The sequence below is a fragment of the Schistocerca serialis genome, chromosome 5 (assembly GCF_023864345.2).
Source record: "Schistocerca serialis cubense isolate TAMUIC-IGC-003099 chromosome 5, iqSchSeri2.2, whole genome shotgun sequence".
Classification (NCBI taxonomy): Eukaryota; Metazoa; Arthropoda; class Insecta; order Orthoptera; family Acrididae; genus Schistocerca; species Schistocerca serialis.
In genome coordinates this window covers 219,631,378-219,650,040 of record NC_064642.1, presented here as the reverse complement: position 1 = coordinate 219,650,040, position 18,663 = coordinate 219,631,378, and the positions used below count along the sequence as shown (strand labels likewise).

Genomic DNA, 18,663 nt, shown 5'->3' with positions numbered 1-18,663 from the left:
TTAAACCTTACATATATTTGGGGTCTGTATTCCTCACAAGCATTGTTATCGGAAGCACAAAGTACAACAAGTATGTTTCAGCAAGACAATTTTGCTAGCAACTGGAACAAGTAAACATGCGCCTGATTACTCGTCAATCATAAAATGGAATACAGAGTAGAATTTTCACCTGGTATTGCTAATTTTGGTTCACCTCTCTATAGAAAGCCTCAGTGGCGCTATGAGGGGCATTCAAAAATAAACGAGCTAAAAGCAAAATTACAGAAACCAGTATCTGTATGTTAGAACTATTGACCCTTGCTGTTGAGGCACTTGTCTCACTGTTACACAAGGCCTTGAATGGCTGTATCATAATATTTCCAGGGCTGCAATGTTAACCAGTTCCACATGTACAGCTGGACATCGTCGTCCAATGTGAATCGTTTTCCCCTCACAGCCTTTGTAAGGGGTTAAAACATGGCATAATTACAGGGAGAGAGGTTCGGACTGTATGGAGGGTGGCCGAGAACCTTCCATTTGAATTTCTGCAGGAGTGCCCCGATTGTTTTGGCCGCAAGGCTTTGCATCGTCTTGGAGCAGAATGACCCCACAGGTGAGATTGCCTGGTCATCTTGATTTGATCGCTTAGTGAAAGGTGGTCAAGGTTTGCAAGTAACGCTAGGCATTCACTGTTGTGCCTTACTGTGGGAAGTGAATCAGAAGGGGGCCACCTTGGTCAGAGAAGAACGTCAGCGTAACCACCTTTCCTGCATTTGTGTAGATGGCCTCGTGCAAGTGTGGTTTTTGTGTGTGTGTGTGTGTGTGTGTGTGTGTGTGTGTGTGTGTGTGTGTGTGTGTGGTGACCCTGGATGCTTCCACTGGAGACTTTGTCGTTCTGATTCTGGTTCGAAGTGACAGTACTGACTCATCTTCAGTCTTCACTCATGCCAGAAATGCATTCCCTTCCTGAGCATAGCGCTGCAGATAAGCAATACAGTGGGCCATTTGACATGCTTCCTGGTGTGGTTGAAGACTGTGGGGCACCCATTGGGCACACACTTTGCGCATGTGCAGTCCTTCCTTCATGATGGTGTGAACACTGCAGACACTCAATCCGACCACAGCAGCTACGGTTTTCACTGTCACTCAGCGGTGCTGGGTAATAAGTGCATCCACCAGCTGGACGATGTCATTGGTAATGCAGTGTGGTGCTCCAGACTGTCCATCATTGGCTAACGACGCCCGTCCTTCCCTGAAGTGCTTGTGCCACGCCTTGATCCTTGCAAGGGACATGCAGTGTTCACCATACACTTGTGACATTTGTTAATGTATGTCCATTCCTCGTACTCCTTCCACTGCCAGAAAAGAAACACCACCTCTTTGCTCTTATGTTGATGCCTCCATGTCACTGTTTACAATGCGACCGGCAGCGTTTGATGATTAATGCATATTGCAGCTAGCTCTGTATAGTCACATCATGTACACGCATGCCCTATAGCGACGGGCTGTGAACTTCCACGTTGTGGTCGGAACCACGCCTCATTACACATCCCACGATATTACCCTCCTAGTCACCAGTTCATGCATTCCAGATGCCGGCTCGTTTCTTTTTGAATGCCCCTTAGATACTTAACCAAAATGCTATCTTGAATTGGAGGTTCAGCCTCCCATCAACTGAATAACATTCCAAGTAGGTCTATTGCATCTGTATGGCATTGGGCATCAATGTTCTTTGGTCAAGAGCCAATAACTGACATTGTGGGGCTACACCTCGGGTTATATATGTACCGATTTTATTACTAATTGGTGGTGGTGGTGGTGGTGGTGGTGGTGGTGGTGGTGGTGGTGGTCAGCATTCTTCTGTAGCGCCACATTTCGAAAGCTTCTGTCTTATTTTTGTCTAAACTAGTTATCGTTCATGTTTCACTTCCATACATGGCTACCGTCCATACAGATACTTTCAGAAATGACTTCCTGACACTTAAATCTATACTCAGTGTTGAAATATCTCTCCTTCAGAAACACTTTTGTTGCCATTGCCAGTCTACATTTTATATCCTCTCTACTTCGACCATCATTAGTTATTTTGCTCCCCAAATAGCAAAACTCCTTTACTACTTAAAGCGTCTCATTTCCTAATCTAATTCCCTCATCACCACACGATTTAATTCGACTCCATTCCATTATCCTTGTTTTGCTTTTGTTGATGTTCATCTTATATCCTCCTTTCAGTACACTATCCATTCTGTTCAACTGCTCTTCCAGGTCCTCTGCTGTCTGACAGAATTACATCTGCATCATCTTCAAACACGAAAGTTTTTTTTTTTTCCTCCATCGATTTTAATTCCTACTCCAAATTTTTCTTTTGTTTCCTTTACTGCTTGCTAAATATGTAGATAGAATAACATCAGGGATAGGCTACAACCCTGTCCCACTCCCTTCCCAACCACTGCTTCCCTTTCATGCCCCTCGACACACAATTCCCATCTGGTTTCTGTACAAATTGTAAGTAGCCTTTCACTTCCTGTATTTGACCCCTGCCACGTTTAAAATTTGAAAGAGAGTATACCAGTCAACATGGTCAATAGCTTTCTCTAAGTCTACAAATGCTAGAAACATAGGTTTGCCTTTCCTTAATCTATTTTCTAAGTTGCAGGGTCAGTATTGTCTCACGTGTTATAACATTTCTACAGAATCCAAACTGATCTTCTCCGAGGTCAGCTTCTGCCAGTTTCTCCATTCGACCGTAAAGAATTTGTGTTAGTATTCTGCAGCCATGACTTGTTAAACTGATAGTTCGGTAATTTTCACGTCTGTCAACACCTGCTTTCTTTGGGATTGGAATTATTATATTCTTCTTGAAGTCTGTCTCGTACAGCTTGCTCACCAGATGGAAAAGTTTTTACAGGGCTGGCTGGCTCTCCCAAGGCTATCAGTAGTTCTAATGCAATGTTGTCTACTCCTGGGGCCTTGTTTCGACTTGGGTCTTTCAGTGCTGTGTCAAATTCTTTATTCAGTATCTCATCTCCCATTTCATTTTCACCTAAGTCCTGTACCATTACCATAATATTGTCCTCGAGTACATCGCCCTTGTACAGGCCCTCTACAAACATCTCCACCTTCCTGCTTTCCCTTCCTTGCTTAGAACTGGTTTTCCATCTGTGCTCTTGATATTCGTACAAGTGGTTCTCTTTTATCCAAAGGTCTCCTTAATTTTCCTGTAGACAATATCTATCTTAGCCCTAGTGATGTATGTCTGTGCATCCTTACATTTGTCCTCTAGTGATCCCTGAGTAACCATTTTTCACTTCCTGTCGATCCCATTTTTGAGATGATTGTATTCTTTTTTGCCTGCTTCATTTACAGCATTTTTATATTTTCTCCCTTCATCGATTAAATTCAGCCTCTCTTTTGTTACCCAAGGATTTCTACTAGCCCTCGTCTTTATACGTACTTGATCCTATGCTGCCTTCACTATTTCGTCTCTCAAAACTACCCATTTTTCTTCTACCGTGTTTCTTTTCCCTGTTCTTGTCAATTCTTCATTAATGTTTTCTCTGAAACTTTACAACCTCCGGCTCTTTCAGTTTCTTCAGTTTTAATCTACAGTTTATAACTAATAGATTGTGGTCAGAGTCTACACCTGCCCCTGGAAATGGCTTAAAATTTAAAATCCGGTTCCTAAATCTCTGTCTTACCATTATATAATCTATCTGAAACCTTCCAGTGTCTCCAAGCCTCTTCCATGTACACAAACTTCTTTCTCAACTCTTAAACCAATTGTTAGCTGTGATTAAGTTATGCTCTGTGCAAAATTCTACCAGGCAGTTTCCTCTTTCATTCCTTATCCCCATTCCATATTCACCTACTACTTTTCCTTCTCTTCCTTTCCCCACTATTGAATTCCAGTCCCCCATGACAAATTTTCATCTCCCTTCACTATCTGAATAATTTCTTTCATCTCCTCATACATTTCTTCAATCTATTCATTATCTGTGGAGCTAGTTGGCATATAAACTTGCACTACTGTGGTAGGTGTGGGCTTAAGAGTCCATCTTGGCCACAGTAATGTATTGAGTATGCTGTTTATAGTAGCTTACCTGCACTGCTTTTTTTTATTCATTATTAAAGCTTCTCCTTCATTACTCCTTTTGGTTTTGTATTTATAAACCTGTATTCACCTGACCAAAAGTCTTGTCCCTGTCACCGAACTTCACTAATCCCCACTATATCTAACTTTAACCTATCCTTTTCCTATTTAAATTTTCTAATCTACCTGCCCGATTAAGGGATCTGACATGCCACGCTCTGATCCGTTGAACACCAGTTTTGTTTCTGCTGATAATGACGTCCTCGTGAGTAGTCCCCACTAAGAGATCCGAATGGGGGACTGTTTTACCTCCGAAATATTTTACCCAAGAGGACGCTATCATCATGTAATGATACAGTAAAGCTGCATGCCCTCGGGAAAAATTATGGCTGTAGTTTCCCCTTGCTTTCAGCTGTTCGCAGTGCCAGCACAGCAAGGCCATTTTGGTTAATGTTAAAATGCCAGATCAGTCAATCATCCAGACTGTTGCCCCTGCAACTACTGTAAAGGCTGTTGCCCATTTTCAGGAGCCTCACGTTTGTCTGGCCTGTCAACAGATACCCCTCCGTTGTTGTTGCACCTACAGTACGGCTATCTGTATCGCTGAAGTACGCAAGCCTTCCCACCAATGGCAAGGTCCATGGTTTATTTGGGGGGGGGGGGGGTTACCTACATAGATTAATGTGTTACATGAGCCTCCAGTAGACTAGATATATTAAGCTATCAGTTGGTCACCAGACCCTAACCACTGATCGTTAAGTAGGCACCATTAGGAACACTTTGTCAACAGTTCTGTTTTTCAGATTGTTGCCAACCACAGTGACCCCAAGGTTGTGGCGCTGTAATTGCCTGACACAGTGTTGTTGTTGTTGTTGTTGTTGCCTCTATGAGTGGATGATTAATTGGTTAATAACATTAATTGTGCTTGTATTCAAATGCATTATGCAGTATGAGAGACAATCTCAAATGCAGTTCCAACATACCGTTGGTATAAGGGTCAGCAACTATTGAAATCTGTTCATACAAAATGTTATGTTTCTATTAACGTTGTACATTATAATGTTCCTTTACTTCGCATCCCATCCGGCAAGTCTTCCCTGACCTGGGTTATGGATGACTTTTCTGAACTGTACCCCTTTTCCCAAACCTGGCCAGCCCTTGTCTTCACCTTTCTGTTTTCCCATTCTACCCTTCCGCCAGAAGGAGCCACTGGCTCCGAAAGCTTGCAAACTGTAATACCTTTTATTTGTGTGTTCTCCTGCTGCCAGTCCATGAGTGGATTTTTATCTACAATTACATTGCATTATAATGTTGGTAATGGTTTGAAACTGAACGCAATCATTCGAAACTAGTCACTAGTAAATTAAAAAAAAAAATAATTGTGTGAGACTGTGATGGAACCTTAATAAATTATGTGGTCACAAATGTTACTAAACGCTTTGAAGTGTTTTTGCTTCTACTCATTTTCTTGTATTTCTGCAGCATTAATTAATTTAGTGTTCCTTTCTACAATTAAGTATCACATCTGAAAATGACCATCTCTACTGCTCATTCAGAAACACATTTTATTTCCATGCCAAAATTTGTACCATAGCAACTGATCAATATGAGTTGTGCATACCCATGAGTTGTCAGGACTGGAAGACATACAATAAAACATTCCCTTCTATCATCCTATAACCCCACAGTGGTCCTTCTACTTACCCATGTGTCCCTGAGGTAGGCTGCCAATGTTACTTTTTCGCAGTCGAATGCACCAACGTCAGTTAAAATTAAGCACATTTTCAAATATTACTGTCTCTGTAAGTATTCTTCTTTGTTACTGAGCAGGAAAACTATGCTCTTAAGATGCTATTAACGTAAGTTCACATTTTTTATTCAACTGTTAGTTGCTAATGTTAATATAAAATACCGCTTAGAAGTGTGGGCCACATGAATACGTCATTGGGGCTTCATGTGGCCCACAAACAAGTTTGATAACATTTGCTGTATGGAAACGGAAATATATTTCCATTAGCATTTTATCCCGCAGACAATTTCGTAGTAAAAAATATTGCATCTATTCACTTTACAACAATAAAAATTGTTTTGCCTCTGTGCAGTGCTATTTCTGGTTTTACACATTCTGGGCTGGAATTGAATGGGAAGTCCTAATGCTTTATGCTTTAAATGTTATTTAATATGTTGGGTTAATTATTTTGGAAAATAAACTGGGTGTCGGTGCAGGGACTTTGGAGATCATGTCGCATCTTGTTCTTTTAGGTAACACCACCTTGGCTGCTCCCAAGATTAAATGTCAAAATAAAATTAGTTTTGACTTTATACATGGAAGACTCAATAGAGCTGTTTCTTCTATGCACACTCTAAAGCCCCTTCTCAGGGACAGAGTCTAGGGAAAAGTACAACAAAATATACATCCTCTATGGTTGTGGGGTTTGTCGTCACTTACACTTTATTTGAACAAGATGATACTTCTCATTGACCAGTTTTAGTTAAGGACATAGATAGTCCTAAGATCCTTAAGACTGAAGTCTGTTTGTAAAGCTTTGGCAGGCAGACACGTGTGTGTGTGTGTGTGTGTGTGTGTGTGTGTGTGTGTGTGTGTGTGTGTGTGTGTGGTTTTTTTTCCCCCCTTGATGAAGGCCTGTGAAATTGAGAATTGCCAGGATCAGGGAAATGACATGGAAAGACTAGGCCCCTCCATCATTTATCCCTGAACAACTTTTTTTTAAAAAAAGCAACAGGTCCTCTTTGAAAAACAGGTAGCAAATTGACGTAAATTTCTGATTACTAAAATGAAGGCATTGAAAATGTTGAATGAGACAGCATCAAATTACAAAAATAATAACAAATAAACAAATTAAAAAAATTAGACCTTAACAATATTGGCCTTCTTAAAATTTTTAAGGTAACAGTTTTAAATAAACCAACCAAACAAATAATTAAAACAGTTCTAGATAAATATCTTCAAGAAATTAGGCAGACCCCCAAAAGATTTACATCAAAAAATTTACAATAAAACTTAGAACAAGGATACAATGTGTATTAAACTTTAAAGGGGAAACTTTTTGTGCAAAGGCAGTTAATCAAAGGTCTCTCGGCTAATGACAAAATTTCATTTAGAGTCCAAGTCTGATAACATCAGGTAATCAGCTTGAGCACTGAAAACTGGGATGTGCAACGGCAAACCATGCTAGGATATGCTAGTCGTGCACACAGCCACATGGAAGACAGGCCCATGCTGCAAGAAGCCACCAACACAGAACACTTTCCCAGCAACTCAGTAAATGCTGTTAACAAACAAGAAAGTTAAGTGTCTGACTAGGTTATGCTACAAGTTAAGTCATTGTTTAACTGTGATTGCACCTATTGAAAATGTTATGCAAGTTGATATACCTTAGGAAATATGCTTGGCTAACAGAGAACTGCAGAAAGGGAGCTGTAATTTTTTCAAGGACTCAATATAATAAACAACACTAGGGTCTCACTATCAGCTGGAGCTCACAACACGGATAATAGTGATATCCGAGAGCCCACTGGCTTTTAAAACATAGTCAAAACAAATATTAAAACATAGAAACAGCTGATTCTCTTGCATAAAAATTTAACAAACACACAAAAAAACTAGATAAGGCATAGGCTCTGATATAGCTGTGTTTGGCAACTGGGCGCATTACATAACTATTGCAAATTTTTTTGAGAGGAAGTGCTGACCAGCAGATTAAGACAAGTTACTTCAAAATCACACAGGGCAATACACTATTCCTAAAATCACAAAGCTGGGTAATAAGGTGTGCAAGATGACTCAAAGAACTTACACACAAAGATCTGTTCGAACAGCTTGCACAGCAAGAAATCAGTACACAGAGCTGAACAACTAGACCTATGCCTTCAGCCCAGTACTGGCTTAGAAGAGTGAATGGCAACCCGGATGTTGCGCCAATCCACACTGCATGTGCATTGCTCCAAACACTGCTGCCGCCTCCAGGCCCACACTGTGTGAAAATACCTGTCAACTGTCTGCACTGCACTCTTCGGAGGCCTCTCGCCTAGACGTGTCTCCAGCGACTGCTTTTGAAGACTAGGTGAGGCAATGACAACTGCACAAGGGAGTAATCTGTGCCCCCTGGTGAGACACCAGTTAAAAGCTGTCGACAGTGAAATGAGCCTCCACAGCTCAGCCTATTTAAGCCAAATGCTTTGTTTGACAGTCCTTTTGTTTCGACTACTGCAACCCAACATCTCCTCTTTATGGTGAGTAGCAACTATCCTTTTCATGCTATTGTCATTATTCCATCCTGGATTTTCTATAATTAGAATAAAGCTTAACCAAATTAGCCCATACACGAAACGTATCTATAATTCAGTCGCTTTACAAAACCTAGTCATATGAAATATCTCGGTGTAAAAATACACAAATTATTACTACTTGCTAAACCGTAACTTAATAAGCACTTGGATTAAGTATTAGCTGCCTCTGGTCATGATAGAGGAGCAACTTCCTTAGTTTCCTTACTATTTGTTCTACTAAGCATCTGCCGTCACTCTTTCATTATAACGAAAAACCTGATAATAACTAGCAGGTAACAGCCTCTTGGGCTAAATACTAGAGAAACATTGTAATATTATCATATCTTGCACTTGTTTTGTATTACAAGAACTCATTGCCAACTAACAACCCCATTTCCTTAACTACTGTCGGTAAAAACTTACAAAAGATATTCAAAAAAGCCTTCTGTAGAACTTAAAAGAAACCAGTATAGAACTTTAAAAAATGAGTTTGTGTAACACTTGTTGATCGCATTTCTCCAGTGTACCTCTTCATCTGCTAAACACTATACATTCCCTTGGAGAAAGCCCTTCTTTGCGTACCTTCAGCTTCAACAATTCTGTTTGTACATTCTTCCTTTTCATCAGAACTGTTTCCATGTACTCTTCTAACTTTATTTTCCAATGCCCTGTATGGCCAATCACATTTTTGTTTCTTTAGTGTGCAGTAGCAACCACTGCAGCTTACTGTTGGTCCCTGGTGATGTCTAGTCTCCCTTTGGGAATCTCCACTTACTTATGAGTTTTATTAAGAATATCCAGTTGTTCCAAATAACTTAAAATTTTACTCACTCTGTCCACTCCTCCACAATAATTTTCTCCCATTCATAGGTTGGCATCCTACTGATTAATACTCTCATTAGAGGCTCTCACTTATTGGTTAAGGTAAGAAATTGGCCCTTGCCAAGTTCCATTCAAAATACGCATGGGGCTCACCCCATTTCAAGCTGTATGAGCTTGGATCCGGTAATTCTATGGTTAGGGAATGCCTTTGCATTAATGACTCCCCAGTAACCAGCTTCCACATTTAGATACCTGTCACAAATTTGATTTTCCTTTTATCACTTCGTGTTGATGGAAAAGCGTCTTTGAATGTTAGTAAAAAGATTGCACGGCATATTTCCTCGTCAGGATTGAAACATGGAAAGTTATTTGCAATTTCCAGATTAAGTTTGTCCACCAACCATTAACATCCTATTGTCATTGTTGGTGAGGGCACGGTACTTCCTTACAATTCTCATCTGTTTTCAGATTCCTCAAATTTCTCCTTAAAATCAGAAGTGAGAGTCCTACAAACTCTATCCACACACTCTTAGTAGTAATCCCTCTAGTACTTCAAATGTCTGTGTAATTGACAATCTCTGCCATGTGTTTAGTAATTTTACTTAACCTGCTTTTTTTGTCTGATATAGTGTACAAAATCTATAGGTACTGTTCCCGTTTCTCTAGCCAGATTTTATTGGAATGTTTCTTTAAATTCAGTAAAGTTACTATTAATGTTCACATGTTTCCTTAAAGTTTTGAATTCCTGTCTGATTTCCTGTAACCAAGTTCCTTCATCCAAGAAACCCTCTTCCTGTAATTTTCTTTGTGCATTTACATCGGGTAACACTTCCTGCTCAGTTTCCATGGCAGTCTGCAGTACCTGCAAATAGTTGTTACATTTCTCTTTCAAGCATCTGTAACTTTTAATCAGTTCTTGTAGTTAGTTATAAATTGTATAATTGTTCATTAATTATGTTACCATATTTACCCAATTCTTCTAAAATTCGGCATTCAAAAAATACAGGGTCATCTTACATTAACAGATGGAGCTTTGGCTTTTGAGGTCATGTGCAGATTTATCTTGAAGAATTCAGAATTGCAGGGATGGGCAAACAATACTCGCATTTGATCAGTCACATTGCTTGAACAATCGTACAACATTTGACTTGTGCAGTGCCAGTCCAAGGGAGAAATGAGAAACTATCAACTAAAACAGTCTATTGCTCTACTTAAAATTTGACAATTTTGTGAAAAAAGGGAGTAAATGGCATTAAATTCTATCATCTTACAAACCCTAGTTGTATTTGAACAGGTTTGCAATAGAAAGTCTCCTACATGTATGGAGACTGTATACAAACATTAATGCTGCTTTTTAACATTCAAGAGCGAAAACTTTGTTCTTAAAAAAATCATTACTTGATTCTGAACCCAGATCAATATTTTATTTGATTCTGAGGAACTGTAATGATTTACTAAGTGGATTGCAAGTAAGAAATTCGGTCGCTGTTCATGCATTAGATTACGAACATTACCAGCTGTTATCATCTTTAGAATATGATAAGTGGCATTCAGGTGAAACAAGATGGAAAATTAATTCAGAATGAAATGCCTAAGAAACAAAATAAATTGTATTAATTTGACTGTCATTTTTATTGCAAGAATAAATTACAGCAATAAGATCTGTCATGGAGATAGTGCCAAGAGGCCACAGTGAATCATAGGACAAGCAAAAATTCAAGAATTGGATGTAGTTGTGTGATCTTTTATTTATGTATTAATAGCTGTTGTTACATATTAATTGCACCCTAAAAGATATTTCAGTCTGTGTTTTGCATATGCTCAAGCTCATCACTAAAGGAAAGTTGGAGGAGAACAGTCATACCAGCTTGGCTGAGAACTACACTGAAGTGCCAAAGAAACTAGTATAGGCATTTACAGGCATTTGTATTCAACAGGCAGAAGCAGCGCTGCAGTTGACAATCCCTATGTAAGACAAGTGCAGGTTATCAAGATGTGAGCGAGTCTGAATGTGATGTTATGGTCGGCACACGAGCGATGGGACCCAGCGTCTTTGAGGTATCAATGAAGTGAGGATTTTCCCATTTGGCCATTTCATGTGTGTAATGTGAATATCAGGAATCCGGTAAAACATCAAAACTCCGATATCGCTGCAGCTGGAAAAAAATTCTCGAAGTACAGGACCGACGACAACTGAAGAGAATTGTTTAGTGTGACTGAAGTGCAGCCCTTCTGCGAAATGCTGCAGATTTCAATGCTACGCCCTCAATAAGTGTCAGTGTAGGAAACATTCAATGAAACATCATCGATAAGATTTTGGAGCCGAAGGCCTACTCATTTACCCCAGATGACTGCATGAGACAAAGCTTCGTTCTTCACCTGGGCCCATCGATACCGACATTAGACTGTTGATGAATGGAAACATGTTGGCTGGTCAGACAAGTATCTTTTCATATTGTATTGAGCAGATGGATGTGTACGGGTATAGTGACAATATCATGAATCCATGGACCCTGCATGCAGCAGTGGACTGTTCAAGCTGATGGAGGCTCTGTAATGGTGTGAGGCATGTTCAGTTTGAGTGATATGGGACCCCTGATATGTCTAGATATATCTCTTACAGGTGACATGTACATAAGCGTCCTGTCTGATCACCTGCATCCTCTCGTGTCCATTATGCCTTCTGACGGACTTGCGCAATTGCAGCAGGATAGTGTGACACCCCACATACCCATAATTGCTACGGTGGCTCCAGGAAAACACTTCTGAAATCAAACATTTCTGCTGGCCACCTAACTCCCCAGTTATGAACACTGTTGAGCATATTGAGATGCCCGCTCATACTCCTACGGATTTATGGACAGCCCTGCAGGATTCGTGGTATCGGTTCCCTCCAGCACTATTTCAGATATTAGTCGAGACCCCGCCAAGTTGTGTTGTGGCACTTCTATGATATTAGGCAGGTGTACGAGTTTCTTCGACTCTTCAGTGTAGGATGGAGTGCAGGGAGAGTGTAACAGAGCAGATGTGTTTGATGCTTTCGGTTTCTCCATTTGCCGATGAGGTAAATCTAGTGTCAGATAAAGTTCCATATCAGGAACTGGAGTGCCTCTGCTCTGAGTTTTCGTCTCTGGTGGTTTCTTAGGCGCGGCAGGTGTCTGTCACATTGTGAGGCTCTGTCTAGGTCGAATTAGACAGCCTTATGTCGCTCAGTGTCATTCAGCGTATTTCTTCCAGTGAATGGGCAACACTACTGGTCATCCTTAAGTAGCCGACAGATAAGCTTCGCCCCTGCACCGACTTCAGTGTCATGATTAATGCACAGTCTGTGGTAGGTACGTACACTTTGGCCCGCTCTGATGAGTTGCTCACAAAATTCAGGCGGCCTCTACTTTTCCAAGACTGATTTGCCAGAAATGTACCTGCAGCATCTCATTGGATGAGGGCACTAGACGCCTTCTCATTGTCAGTACAACTTTCAGCCTATACCAATATCAACACTTGCCTTTTGGTGTCACTAGCATGTCTGCAATTTTCCAACGATTTTTTAAATGGCTGACAGTCATTGTGCCCGACTGCATCTATTACCTCAATGATATCGTTGTTTTGGGTTCTTCCACCGAAGACCACCTTAGAAATCTCTGCTCATTGTTTTTTGTTTTGCAGTCTGCGGGTCTCAAGTGCGATCTTGCCAAGTCTCAATTTTTCAGCCATGAGTTGAGAACCTAGGTCTTGAGATTACTCACACAGGAGTCAAGCCATTGTGTCAGCATGTTGTCGTAATTGCGGCTTTGCTGCAGGCAGCCTCTGTTAGCTACTACAGGTGTTACTAGGTAAAGCCGGATATAACTTATGTTTTTACCGGACGCATTCACTGTTGCTCGGCCCCTGCACATGCTTTTGTGTAAAAATGTGCCTTTTTTCTGGTCCCAAGCTTGTGACTGAGTGTTCACCTTGCTTACATCTGAGCTTCAGTCTGCCCCATGTATGGCCAGCCTGGTCAGCATCTCTTGTTGGCTACAGGTGCATCTCAGCATGGTCTTTGCGCAGTGTTGGCACACAAATAAGCAGACAGGTAGGTATGAACAACCCATTGTTTAAGCCTCTAAGACCTTAACTCCCACTCAGCAGCAGTATTCGCATATTGAACATATGCTTTAGCGATTATGTTCGCTCTCAAGAAATTTCAAGTCTTCTTGTGTGGTACCAGGTTGCATTTAATCACAAACTGTTGGTTGCTCTTTGTAGCCCTTCAACTTCCATGCCAGAGAAGGCAGCAGCATATCATTTACAGCAGTAGGCTCTCTTCCTCTTCTGTTATCATTATCAGATCCATTATCGCCCGATGGTGCAACACGCAAATGCTGATGCCTAATCTCGCCTTCCAGTCAGGCTGGGCCTGGCATTCAATCAGAATGAGTTGCTTTGTTTCTGTTTAAATACTGAGAACCAGAATACGGTCAGGGACCGATGACCGTCGCAGTCTGGTCCCTTTAACCCCCACAAACCAACCAGAATCCGGTCAATGGTTTTCCCATCACTCGTGTCACGATAGCATCAGCTGTCATTGAGGATCCTGTACTTCATCAGGTCCTCTTTCATGCAGTACTGTTGGCTGGAAAAGCTCCCAGGCCATGCATCAGGTCCCTTGCATAACTGCTTTTTTCTTCAGCACTGCCTTTGTGTGTTTGACTGGGTTCTTTTGTTAGCTACGGAGGACACTGTTTCCAGGTTGTCATTCCTGCTTCCTTATGCCGTAAGTTACTGAGACTTCTCCACATTGTTCATTAGCATACCTCTCATTCCAAAGCTTTGTCGTGCTGGCGAGTGTATTGGCCAGGTATAGGTTGGGACATTAGGCAACTTATAACCACTTGCACTCACAGTGTTCAACAATAGGCAGCACCGGAGGTGCCTATTTTCCCCCTGGCCGATGCTGCAACACCCATGGGAGCATCTACATGTTGATTTTGCTGGGCCCTTCCTAAATCAGTATTGGCTTGTAGTGGATGCCTATTCCAAGTTTCACTACATGGCACATTGTCCATCCACATCCTGGGTGGCCACCACTTTTGTCCTGTCTTAAGATGTTTGCATGGCCACTGAACAGAAGACAAAAGGGAAAGGAAGTTAACTAAAAATACACAATAAATCAAGAAAGTAATGTTCTGGAAATTATAGCCCCCAATCGTAATAGCCTAAAGAAGAATGCCTGGAACCATTGTGTATAGGGAAGATGATATTCACAGTAGCAGTGGGTGCTGAGAACTACCTTGCATCCATTCCCTCACTGTATTTGTCTACATTTTGCAGTTATCAATAGCCACAGCTGTTGCCTAGTGACTATTGCTCGTGCTGCAGTTGCTGGGTCCCACTGCTACCCACTATCATTAAGAGTGAACACAGTTTTTCATTCTGCAGTAACGAACTTAAGCATTTAGCACTGCTACTACAGCAATAGATGAAGATGGCGAGTAGCCACAAAATATTATAGGGGTGAAGGAGGTCAAACTGAAGCACTGGTGTGTGAGCTTCTGAAAGGAATAACGAGAATAGACAAAACTGACTATTCATTTGGTAAAAGATAATATGTAATGTAACAAGGAAAATGGCCAGTAATGAAATCAATGAAAGGAAGAATTGATAGTTGATTTAACCCTGTTGTAAAAACAACAGCAGCAGCAGTTTTTATGCCTAATCAATGCCATAACCTTGAGTATATTGCGCCATAGCTGCCTTGTATTCCATTGTTGATGTTTTCTCGACACTGTTGCAATGGCTTCAGTTCGTTTTGTTAGCTTTCTCAGTTTATTTTCTGAATTGTAAGCAACGATGTGTTGAACGTTGTAAAAAGTACAACACGCGTCTGCTGGTGTGACAGTTGCAAGCTTTGTTCCAGCAGTCAGTGTCCAGAAGAAAGTTTACTAAAAAGTTAACTGTACTTATTCGTGTGTTTTTTTTAGATGCAAATTAAACGTTACTTTGGTTACACGGACATCTGAATGTATTTATCCATTTCATTTCTTTGACATGATGTTCCAATTCAAATGGTGTATGAGACGAATAAATTTGCAAAGTGCTCTAAGAAGGTGGTGACAAAGTTGATCCATACTCTTCAGACTTGGAGGAAGTAAAGTAAATTTGAGTGATGAAAACGCTGAATAATACCATGGCAGTGAATCTGAACTTGAATGTGAGTATGGTGGTGATCCCGAAGATACAGCAGATGTAAGAGGGCTCTTTATTGAAAACACAAAGTTTCATATTGATGTGAAAGCAAGTTTGCAAATTCTATCAGATCCAAAGAGAAAGGTGATGGGTTATAACTGATGAAGTTAGTACTTTTTTAAAAATAATTGACCTTGATTTTATTGATGAAATCGTAAACTACACAAATACCTAAATAAATAAACAGCGAGACACACATCCATTCTCATGCAAAAGAGGTAATGAAGTGACAAAATGATGACTGTGTTCGGGATTTTTTTCCCTCCCAGAAGAAGAAGAAGAAAATGTCATCCTGGTAATGTATGTGAATTCTGGGTAGCAGACGGAACAGGAATGAAACTACTTAGGACTGCAGTGAGTTACAATAGGTAACTGTTTTTTCTAAGCTGTATGCGGTTTGTTGATATAGAAATGAGGAATGTCAGGAGAAAAACTGATGATGATCTGGATTTGCCAGATAAAACCTGCAAAAAAAGAAAGACTGATTACTGTGCTCTATAAATAACAAATCGTACCACAGTTGCTGAGTGCACCCACATTCCTAATGGAAAGTAACCTCATAAAAACTGGTAAGCTGGATGCAATTTGTACAGTATTGAATCCTTTGCTGCTAACTGTCAATGTTTTTACAGCTTGGTGAATTCACCACGATAGATGAAATGCTTCACCCCTATGGAGACAGCTGTAGATGGATTCAGTAAATACCCAGCAAACCAGCTAAATATGGGAGAAAAATGATCGCTCTGTGTGATGCAAAAACATTTTATTTCACTAATCTGGAGGTTTATTGGCATACCACCAAAGAACAATATCGGGTATCTAATGCTCCTGAGGACATAGTGAAAAGATATAGTGCCTATAGAAAATTCTAACAACCACCTTACACATGACAATTGGTACACAGGCTATCCTTTCTGAATATTTGCTGCAGAAGACTATCACTTGCATTGGTACAATGGCGAAGAACAGATGTAAAACTCTTCCAGAATTTCTCCCAAACAAAACAAAAGAAATTGGAAGTGCAGTGTTTGGATTTCAGTAGGATAAGACCTTAGTTTCATATGTTCCTTGTAAAAACTATATGCTATCATACTTTTGTCTGGTGTGCATGACATGGCGTCAGTGGGTGAAGAAACACACAAACCTGAAATCATAATTGAGTACAACATGAGCGAAGGTGGAGTTAACGTTGTAGATAAGATGTGTACCATCTTATTACATGTTTTATAGCTGCACTACATTTTGTTCTACATATTTTCTGGTAATATTACTGTCTGTGAATTTACTCTTGCACAAATCAGTTAAGTGATGACATGATTGGACAATCTTGATTCACTTCTGAATACAATGGTGCTGCCGCTGCCCTGTGGTTTTTTTTTTTTTTTTTTTTTTTTTTTTTTTTTTTTTTTTTTTTTTTTTAAAAATGTGCAGAACACAGTAACAAAATATTATGGCAAAATTTACATTATGCTCTTATGTCATCGCTTTGAATTCTTTCTAGCCAGCTTGCAAATTTCCTATTGTGTAGCAACTTTGCATGAGATTTCTGTGTATACTGTCCCTTTACTTTACACATGTTTAGCACTAAAACAACAGCAACTGATATAAGAAACACCACATTACCATCGGCACTACAGATATGCACTGTGCATGCAATTGCAGATTTATTAATACTAGAGCGCATAACAAAACGGGTGCATAACAATACGGCCACAAAACAACACGGAAACGAAGACAAAACACCGCATGTTATAAATGTTTAGGTGATATAAATTCAAGAGCTACTAGACTTTAGCAAATTAAATAGTGCTGTTTGCTGTATGTAGAATGGATCAAGAGATTTTAAAAAATAATTTTACCATAAACCAACCAAATCTTTTTAAAGTCCACCATAATTCACACCAGCCAGTAGATGCAGAATCTGTACTCTATACAGGTACTCAAAACCACCAAATTTAGTGTGAAAAATCAGTAACTTCACAATACTGATCCAGAGTCCAGTCCACAGCCATCCACACCACACCGACCGAATGATTAACAAACTCAACCTAATAAAAAGTCACAAACTCCACTAATCGTGTTTGTGTTAATTTCATTAAGTACATACAAAATAATCAGAAAGATGTACCTGCTGAACGTTGGGTCGACAATGTCACCGGCATTGTTTCCAGGTAATACTGGTTCATTTTCTCTCGATCCTACCTCTTCTTTCTTCCTTTTCAGTAAAAAAACAAACAAAGATCTTGTCTACATTTTGATGATTTTTTTTTTTGAAAATCTGACAAATACAAACAAAAGCACACTTTGCTTACAATAAAAAACCACTTGAACAGCACATTCTATTGTCTGATTCGACAAACCATCCAACAATGCCGTGTGTGTACAGTAGCACCGCGCGCGCACTCGCGAACTGCACACTTCTATTGGGCAGGTGGCAGTGGTGTGTGTGTGTGTGTGTGTGTGTGTGTGTGTGTGTGTGTGTGTGTGTGTGTGTGTGTGTGTAGCTACGTTCCGAATGGGTGGTGTGCAATTCAAAAACTAGTCACATAAGCACTTTCTTCGATAAAAATTGGAAAACATACTGCACCTACTTCAAGCGGATTATGTAGCAAGTGATGAAAATTATACTGTAGTTAGTATAGTACTAGTACAGTAGGATAATATCAAGTTTAATTTGAGATTTGTCATGGGTGGACCTAGATGCTTTGTTGCGGGAGGGGGGGGGGGCGGGCAAGCTTGAGTTTCTTAGCCCCCCCCCCCCACCCCCCCTCCCCCTGAATCCACTACTGAATTGAAGGGTTGTGTTTTTTGTGCTAATCAGTGTAATTCTATCGACATTTGTAGACTGTGACCATATTTTATTAGTTATAACATGCTGATTAAATCTGAAGAAATTGGAGAAAGTAGGCATCAGATCCCAAGAGATTCAAAGCGATTACTAGGTAATGGTTGGCTGCAACAGTGAAAATAAAAACAATAGAAGACAAGTGGGTAGCTTCGAGAGATGAAATATTGAAGGCCACAGAGGATCAAAATGCAGTGAATGAAACAGGCAAAACAGAATATAGACATCTGGCAAATGAGATTGGTAGAATGCTCAAAACAGCAAAGCAGGGATAGCTGGAGGAGAAATGTAAATCTGAAGAAGTATGCATGACTATGGGAAATATAGATGCTACCCATAGATAAATTAGCAGAACTTTTGAAGAAATGAAAAGCTTGGTTAGCAAGCCAGCACTCAGTAAAAAGGTGGA

General features: G+C 40.2%; 1 protein-coding gene and 1 long non-coding RNA gene across 3 annotated transcripts in view; one reads left to right on the top strand and one right to left on the bottom strand.

The window, feature by feature from the left end:
* The window catches only part of LOC126482328 (uncharacterized), a 111,598-nt gene that overhangs the window by 86,112 nt on the left and 6,823 nt on the right, over positions 1–18,663 (top strand). The gene's annotated exons all lie outside the window — the stretch shown is intronic.
* Positions 7,162–18,663, bottom strand: part of LOC126482330 (uncharacterized) — a 54,334-nt gene continuing 42,832 nt past the window's right edge. The window contains exons 2-3 of the long non-coding RNA XR_007587633.1: positions 17,538–17,624; positions 7,162–7,359 (exon numbers count right to left, since the gene is read on the bottom strand). This is a non-coding gene — a long non-coding RNA (uncharacterized LOC126482330). The remainder of the gene's footprint in view (positions 7,360–17,537; positions 17,625–18,663) is intronic.